At 41.1% G+C, this 8,966-nt stretch overlaps 1 long non-coding RNA gene across 1 annotated transcript in view; it reads right to left on the bottom strand.

Moving 5' to 3' along the window:
- Positions 1–5,938, bottom strand: part of LOC103581316 — a 7,377-nt gene extending 1,439 nt beyond the window's left edge. The window contains exon 1 of the long non-coding RNA XR_549649.1: positions 5,891–5,938. This is a non-coding gene — a long non-coding RNA (uncharacterized LOC103581316). The remainder of the gene's footprint in view (positions 1–5,890) is intronic.
- Positions 5,939–8,966: the final 3,028 nt, after the last annotated feature.

The following is an 8,966-nucleotide window of genomic DNA, read 5'->3' as shown; positions in this document are numbered from 1 at the left end:
TCGATGGTGAAGGAGATGGAGAAAAATGGACAGATTGAATTTGGGGAGAAAGAGAAAAGGAAAGTCAAGGATAAATCCTGAGTGTGGCACAAGTACCAGGTGGATACAGTGCTAACCAGTGAGCCGAGACCAGGGTCTACAGGACTGGGCTTTGAAAAAAATAAACATGCCACCTTATCTACTTAGTTAACAGATTGATGTAAGAGAACAAAATTTTACATAGCAACTAATTCAGAAACATGGGAAGACCTGGCCTTCCGTCTCTGAAACCTAGAACCCTGTAACGACAAGGTGGGATTATGTTATTGTGAAAGCTTTAGGCCTGGATTTTCAGTCCAAGTTGCCAGGTTTCCAGAGGTTTTCAAGGCTTTAAGGCAACTGATGTTTAGAAGGTAATCCAATTTTTCTCTCTCCTTTCACTGAATGTAACTGAAGCAGCCATTTCTATTTTCCTTTGTAAGTTTTACAGGCTTAAAGTCATTCAGGACCACGATATGTTTCCTAATACTCACATGGGTTCATGCTATTCATTTGTATTTGTGATATCTGCCAGGGACTGAATGTCTTTGTACTCCCAAAATTAATATGTTCAAGCTGTAACCCCCAATGCAATGGCATTTGGAGAGGAGGCCTTTGGGAGGTAATTAGGATTAGATGAGGTCATGGGGGTGTGGCCCTGCCCTAATGTGATTAATGTCCTTATCTAAAGGGACATCAGAGAGCCAGTCCTCTCTTATCTAGCATGAGTGCACAAAGAAGAGGTCACATGAGGAAAAGCTAGAAGGCTGCTGTCTGCAAGCTACAAAGAGAGCCCTCACCAGAGACCAAAGTGGTTAAAACCAGGATCTTGGACTTCTAGCCTCCAAAACTGTGAAGCAATAGATTTCTGTTGTTTAATAAAGCCACACAATCTATGGTATTTTGTTACAGCAGCCTTAGCAGACTAATGCAGTGTCCTTCTGTATTCAGCACTTTAGATCCAAGATCAAATAGGCCTTATGCATCACTTAACTTTCATGAGCTACTTCCCACCTTTTTTTTTTTTTTTTTTTTTTTTTGTGGCTGGCCAGTATGGCACTCTTCTTCAAAGTCACTGGTGACTGTGTTGTCTGATTGTCATTCTTGAGAGCTTCCCAACCCTTCTAAGCCATCATTCCTTTTAGAGCTTCTGGTCATAAAATTAAATGTTTCTATTTTTTCCCCTGAACTTTCTGAATCTTTCTTAAAGTCGTGCCCTAGGTCCCCTTCCTTCACAGGTGGGGGCAGTTGTTTGCTAAAGGAGCCCTTGGTGGGGAGAGAGGTGCCAGGACCACATGCTTATGAGTGTGGTCACCCTCTTTCCTGTAACCTGTGGTCAAGAAAACAGACACAGTGTGGTTAACTACAATTCCCACATTATACAATCTGAGCCCTTCCAATGATGTTGGCCATAGTTGTAAGAAGCCTATAAAAGACAAACTAATTGCATCTTCCCTAAACCTAAGGGTCTTCTAGACCTATACCATGCAATGCAGTAGCCATTGCTCACATGTGGCTATTGAGCACTTGAATGTGGCTAGCCCTAACTGAGATGTAACACACAGATAAAATATACACTGCATTGAAAGCAGAACAGTGGTTGCCAGGGGCTGAAGGGAGAGGGGAATGAGGAGTTACTGTTTAATGGGTACAGAGTTATCAGTTTTATAAGATAAAAGGAGTTCTGGATCAGAGCATGGTACTGGTAATCTCAAGGTCAAGGGTCCAGATCCCCGTACTGGCCAGCCACCAAAAAAAAAAAAAGTTCTGAAATAGGTCGTGGTGATGGTTGCACATTTTGAATATCCTTAATGCCAGTGAACTGTACACTGAAAAATGGTTAAGATGATAAATTTGATGTTATGTGTATTTTACCCTAATAAATACAATTGGAAAAGATATGTACTACAAAGAGTTGGTATTAAAAAATAAAAATATCATTAATTGCTTATATTGATTACATGATGAAATAATATTNGTGGATACAGTGCTAACCAGTGAGCCGAGACCAGGGTCTACAGGACTGGGCTTTGAAAAAATAAACATGCCACCTTATCTACTTAGTTAACGGATTGATGTAAGAACAAAATTTTACATAGCAACTAATTCAGAAACACGGGAAGACCTGGCCTTCCGTCTCTGAAACCTAGAACCCTGTAACGACAAGGTGGGATTATGTTATTGTGAAAGCTTTAGGCCTGGATTTTCAGTCCAAGTTGCCAGGTTTCCAGAGGTTTTCAAGGCTTTAAGGCAACTGATGTTTAGAAGGTAATCCAATTTTTCTCTCTCCTTTCACTGAATGTAACTGAAGCAGCCATTTCTATTTTCCTTTGTACGTTTTACAGGCTTAAAGTCATTCAGGACCACGATATGTTTCCTAATATTCACATGGGTTCATGCTATTCATTTGTAATTGTGATATCTGTCAGGGACTGAATGTCTTTGTCCTCCCAAAATTAATATGTTCAAGCTGTAACCCCCAATGCAATGGCATTTGGAGACGAGGCCTTTGGGAGGTAATTAGGATTAGATGAGGTCATGGGGATGGGGCCCTGCCCCAATGTGATTAATGTCCTTATCTAAAGGGACACCAGAGAGCCAGTCCTCTCTTATCTAGCATGAGTGCACAAAGAAGAGGTCACATGAGGAAAAGCTAGAAGGCTGCTGTCTGCAAGCTACAAAGAGAGCCCTCACCAGAGACCAAAGTGGTTAAAACCAGGATCTTGGACTTCTAGCCTCCAAAAATGTGAAGGAATAGATTTCTGTTGTTCAATAAAATGTGAAGGAATAGATTTCTGTTGTTCAATAAAGCCATCCAATCTATGGTATTTTGTTACAGCAGCCTTAGCAGACTAATGTAGTGTCCTTCTGTATTCAGCACTTTAGATCCAAGATCAAATAGGCCTTACACATCACATAAGTTTCATGAGCTACTTCCCACCTCTTTTTTTTTTTTTTCTTTTTGTGTGTGTGGCTGGCCAGTATGGCACTCTTCTTCAAAGTCACTGGTGACTGTGTTGTCTGATTCTCATTCTTGAGAGCTTCCCAACCCTTCTAAGCCATCATTCCTTTTAGAGCTTCTGGTCATAAAATTAAATGTTTCTATTTTTTCCCCTGAACTTTCTGAATCTTTCTTAAAGTCGTGCCCTAGGTCTCCTTCCTTCACAGGTGGGGGCAGTTGTTTGTTAAAGGACCCCTTGGTGGGGAGAGAGGTGCCAGGACCACATGCTTATGAGTGTGGTCACCCTCTTTCCTGTAACCTCTGGTCGAGAAAATAGACACAGTGTGGTTAACTACAATCCCCACATTATACAATCTGAGCCCTTCCAATGATGTTGGCCATAGTCGTAAGAAGCCTTTATAAAAGACAAACTAATTGCATCTTCCCTAAACCTAAGGGTCTTCTAGACCTATACTGTGCAATGCAGTAGCCATTGCTCACATGTGGCTATTGAGCACTTGAATGTGGCTAGCCCTAACTGAGATGTAACACACAGATAAAATATACACTGCATTGAAAGCAGAACAGTGGTTGCCAGGGGCTGAAGGGAGAGGGGAATGAGGAGTTACTGTTTAATGGGTACAGAGTTATCAGTTTTATAAGATAAAAGGAGTTCTGGATCAGAGCATGGTACTGGTAATCTCAAGGTCAAGGGTCCAGATCCCCGTACTGGCCAGCCACCAAAAAAAAAAAAAGTTCTGAATGAGAGAGAGAGAGAGTAAAATATTGGTGGCAATGAACTTTACACCATACCTACACATACATACACATATGCAATCTCCAGACTGTCTGATTCTGTCTTTTGTGCTATACGAATTTGAACCAATAGTGTAAACATTTAATGCCTAGAAAAAATAATCAAAACTTATGAAACAGACTTACACAAGGACAAATTAAAATGTAGACAATACAGGCCTGGCGACAAAGGGGAAGCAAGCGCCATTTGCCGACTGGGCCCTGAAGACGAGGGTGGGACCTGACACCCAGCCCCACCCACCACCGCCGTCCAAGCAGCCAGGCCGACCAGGGAGCCTGAACCCCAACAACATTATGAATATACTTAATGCCAGTGAACTGTACACTGAAAAGTGGTTAAGATAATAAATTTGATGTTATGTGTATTTTACCCTAATAAATACAATTGGAAAAGATACGTACTACAAGAGTTGGTTTTAAAAAATAAAAATATCATTAATTGCTTATATTGATTACATGATGAAATAATATTTTGGATATTGTCTTACTTCATGCTGCTATAGAAGTACCATAGATTGAATGGCTTATAAACAACAGAAAGTTATTTCTCACAGTTCTGGAGGTTGAAAGGCAGAGATCAGGGGGCCAGCATGGTCAGGTCCTGGTGTGGGTGCTTTTCTGGGTTGCAGACCGCCTGAAGTTGTATCCTCACATGGAAGGCACAGAGAGGAACCAAGCTGCCTTGTGATTCTTATGAGGACACTAATCCCATTCCTGAGGGCTCTAACTTCATGACTGCATCTAATCTTAGTCACTTTCAGAAAACCCTTCTCCTAAAACTGTCACATTGGGGGTTCGGGTTCAACCCATGAATTTGGGGAAAGACACAAATATTCAGTCTACAATAGATATATTAGGTTAAATAAGAAGTATTATTAAAATTGATTTCACCTCTCCAAGTTTTTTTTTTTTTTAATTTGGCTACCAGAAAATTCAAAATTGCCTGTGTGGATGGCTTTGTGTTTCGCATTACATTTCTACTGGACAGTGCTATGCCAGATCTGTGACTAACACTGTACTGGTTATATGTGTCAGAAGCTGTTAAAACACTTAAAAGCACTTTAGATAATCATGCTTCACTTCCTATGAGGTAGTTACTAACAGCCCCACTTTACCGAAGGGGAAAATGGACCCACTGCAGATTAATTCATCTGGAATTACAAAGCTACTAAAAGTGGGATTTGAATGCTGGAAGTCAAGATCCAGAAAGCACACTTTTATTGCATGCTTTCCCTCCATCATTTTTACAGATTGTCCACCAGATGAAGACAGGATGAGCAGACTCACACTTTAACCCAAGGGAAATCCCCAAGAGCTAAAACAAGCACCCTTTGTTCATATCTAAATCAAAGCACTAAAAAATAGAACTGCCTGATAGGATATTAAGATTTCTTTTAAACAATTTCATTAAACACTGAGCACCTATAAGATGCAACTTGGTGTTAGTCACTGGGGCTACAGAGACTGACAACAACATGCTCCCCTCTTTAATAAACTCATGAAGGCAGCCGGTGAGTTTATCTGGTAGGGGCAGGGGTTCAAGTGCGGAGAAAGAGACCAGACCGACATGTGATAAGAAAAAGGAAATCGTATTCTCTGCTTTTCTCCTCTATTTCTCTTTCCTAATACTTACAACAAAAGTGGCAAAACATTTTCTTCCCTTCCTCAAATAGGACACATTTAGAAACAGGGTTCATTTCTGGGCAGAAAAATTTTGTTTTCAAAACACATCAAGCACTGCAGGAAGCACCGATGGCCTGACACTGAAGAGCCTGCCTGTCAGGTGCCCTGTGAACCCAAGACCACAGCAATCCCCCCTTAAAAAACAAAACTAAAATGCAATTCCAAGGTCTAAACTTACAGAGGAAACACTGTGAAAATGACTGTCTTCTCAGTGTTTGGGGATGTCCCCACTTCCCAGTCCTTCAGAAAGGCCCAGAGGGGTAGCTCAGTGGGAGCTCTTCCCACAGAAGCAGTTTCTAAAATCATTACAAATTGCTGAATAGAACGGCTTAGGCAGCCTACAGTGGAGTCTTCCAGTAGGATCTCTCAGTTTCTAGCCAGCTGAGTGAAGGAGGAACCTGGAGATGGGCAGTGGCACAAGGTTTACGCTACCTTCTAGTGGGTCTTCATCTTGGTTTCCTGCCTGAGTTGTAGTTTCCTACAATGAAAATCAGTATCTTAAGAAAAAAGTTTATAGACTGTGAGTTCTGCAAGAAAAAAAGAAAAATACTTTTATTTAAAGACTTAATATCAACATATACCTTCTTGGGAAAAAAGTTAGTTCTTGAAAATAATATCTAAATCGTATAACTTCGTATAATGTATGCTATACGAAGTTATTACGAACATTTTTACTTACAACAAAAGTGGCAAAACATTTTCTTCCCTTCCTCAAATAAGACACATTTAGAAACAGGGTTCTTCTCTGGGCAGAAAAACTTTGTGCTTTTCAAAACACATCAAGCACTGCAGGAAGCACCGCTGGCCTGACACTGAAGAGCCTGCCTGTCAGGTGCCCTGTGAACCCGAGACCACAGCAATCCCCCTTAAAAAACAAAACGAAAATGCAACTAATTCCAAGCTCTAAACTTACAGGGGAAACACTGTGAAAATGACTGTCCTCTCAGTGTTTGGGGATGTCCCCACTTCCCAGTCCTTCAGAAAGGCCCAGAGGGGTAGCTCAGTGGGAGCTCTTCCCACAGAAGCAGTTTCTAAAATCATTACAAATTGCTGAATAGAACGGCTTAGGCAGCCTACAGTGGAGTCTTCCAGTAGGATCTCTCAGTTTCTAGCCAGCTGAGTGAAGGAGGAACCTGGAGATGGGCAGTGGCACAAGGTTTACGCTACCTTCTAGTGGGTCTTCATCTTGGTTTCCTGCCTGAGTTGTAGTTTCCTACAATGAAAATCAGTATCTTAAGAAAAAAGTTTATAGACTGTGAGTTCTGCAAGAAAAAAAGAAAAATAGTTTTACTTAAAGACTTAATATCAACATATACCTTCTTGGGAAAAAATATAGTTCTTGAAAGTAATATCTAAAGCACTAAACTCCCTTTAGATCAACTTTATTTTGATTAGAAGAATCTCCCTCCCCTCCCCCACAGCCAGTACAGGAATCAAACCCTGAACTTTGGGGTTATCAGCACCACACTCGAACCAACTGAGTGAACCAGCGAGCTAGAAGAATTTTAAATAATACAATTATGAAATAGGTGAATTGAGTCAACAGAAGAAAAGCCACAAAGGAGCAAGCCCAACAGAGACCTCTGGCCTCTCTGAAGCTTCTGGGAACTAACTTACATCGTAGAGCCTGAGCTAAGAACCAGACACTGGGACCCTGGCATCCAGACTGCGTATTTCCTGTGCTAGATGCCCAGCTCTCCACCTGGAGCTCTGCCCTTCCTTCCAGAAAACACTCTGCAAAGTCTCCATGAAAGTATTCTCTTCATGGCCTTCTAATCACGTCCCCATCCCTCTGGCTCAGCTAAGGACCAGGGCATAGATGCTCAAGGAAATGCAGAGACTACAGAAGAGCAAACCAATCAGTCATATGTTCTGACATAATGAGAGAAGTAAATTCCAGAAGCACTCCTGAAATAAATCTTGGTTGGTTAACCGAGACTCCATTGGCCTCACTGGGGCAGCATACTTGTTTTTGAGTCATCCCTACATACACCTGCTGGGAACTTGTCTTTTTTAGTATGTGCAGCTGTTACAGGAAGGGCAGCATTAGCTTCTGGCACCAATGAACTTAATTAAGCCTCTAAATAACAATAACAAGAAGATACGGAGAGCCAAAGATCTATTTCTTCTTTTCAATCTCTGAATCTATGCCCTTCACTCCAAAATATATCCTAGTTTGGAAAATAAATCACATGGTTACCATAAATTTAATCACACCATCTGTATTTTTTTCTATTTAGAAATGGCTAAGACATCCATAACATGTGCTTCAAGGCAGGCCCTTCCTATACTACAATGTCCATGTAACTCACATTTCCTCCTTTTCAATATGTGCTCTGGTAAATGAGATCCTAAATGAGCAGGGTGGGGAGCAGAAGCTATCTGGAGGAAGAGGCTTCTGTCTGGTCTGAGGGCCACCCACACAGGGTGTGCGCTGGTTGTCCTTAAAGAAAGGCATATCTTCAAGTACGACTGGTTTTCCTCTACTAGAGGTAGTCTGGAAAGTTGTGCTGATGGACCCCAAAGACCTGGGAAGCATCATGAAGCATCCACTTCCTCTAATCTTAAACAAGTCAGTGTTAAAGTGTAAAGAAGAGAGCTCTCGGGGTGCCAAACCCCTGAACTTGAGATAAGGGCTAAAGACACAGGCAACCCACACTGGGGAAAGGGGGGGGAGCAAGGACATGTCGAAGAGGACACGCTTGATTAGAGAAGACCAAAAGAAGCACATGTGAGTGACTGCACCATGGCAGAGCCTTAGCAGCTTTCATTTTGCTGAGCAGCTTCCCAACAGGGAACACTAACCAGGATGGCAAGCAGATGGCGCCATGTGGTAACCACAGCCGCAATATATTCACAATTCTTGAATGAAAAAATGCATGCTATAGTAATAATCTGACTAGAGAGTGGGGTAAAACCCAGAATGTGCCAACAAAAATGGAAAGAATGAGAGAAGGGGCGGCAGGGTGAGATAAAAGGGTGTTAATGTCTTTTCTCAAGTAAGGAGAAATCAAGGAATCTTTTCACTTCTGAAGTTAATATACTCATATCTATACTTTGATATTTAAAGATATAAAGGTAACTATTAGAAGACAGAGAGACCGTCTCATAAAAAAGCAAAAAAAAAAAAAAAAAGGAANTAGAATATAAGATAAAATATAGGAAATGAATACAGAAAAAGTCACTTGCTGAGTCTATATGTAGAAAACTAAACCAACCTTTCTATTTTCACATTGATAATGGGCACATATGCATTCATCAAGAAATGTACTAATGTGGGAGACTTTAGACGTTTATGATGAATCCATAGGTGTCTGGTGGCAGTTCAAATTTAAGCAGAGGATTAAGTGACAAGCAATCTATTATGGGCTGACAATTCAAAGGGGAATAAGACATTAGACACAGTCTTTATATATAATGATACCATAACATAATGCCACACATAGGCATCTAAAACACTGAAAATACCTCATATAAGCAGTGTATAGTGAAGTACAGAGGTCATTGG

Source organism: Galeopterus variegatus, unplaced genomic scaffold (genome assembly GCF_000696425.1).
Source record: "Galeopterus variegatus unplaced genomic scaffold, G_variegatus-3.0.2 Scaffold12779, whole genome shotgun sequence".
In the NCBI taxonomy this organism is placed as follows: domain Eukaryota; kingdom Metazoa; phylum Chordata; class Mammalia; order Dermoptera; family Cynocephalidae; genus Galeopterus; species Galeopterus variegatus.
The sequence above is the reverse complement of the archived record's forward strand: the minus strand, read 5'-3'. Positions and strand labels throughout refer to the sequence as shown.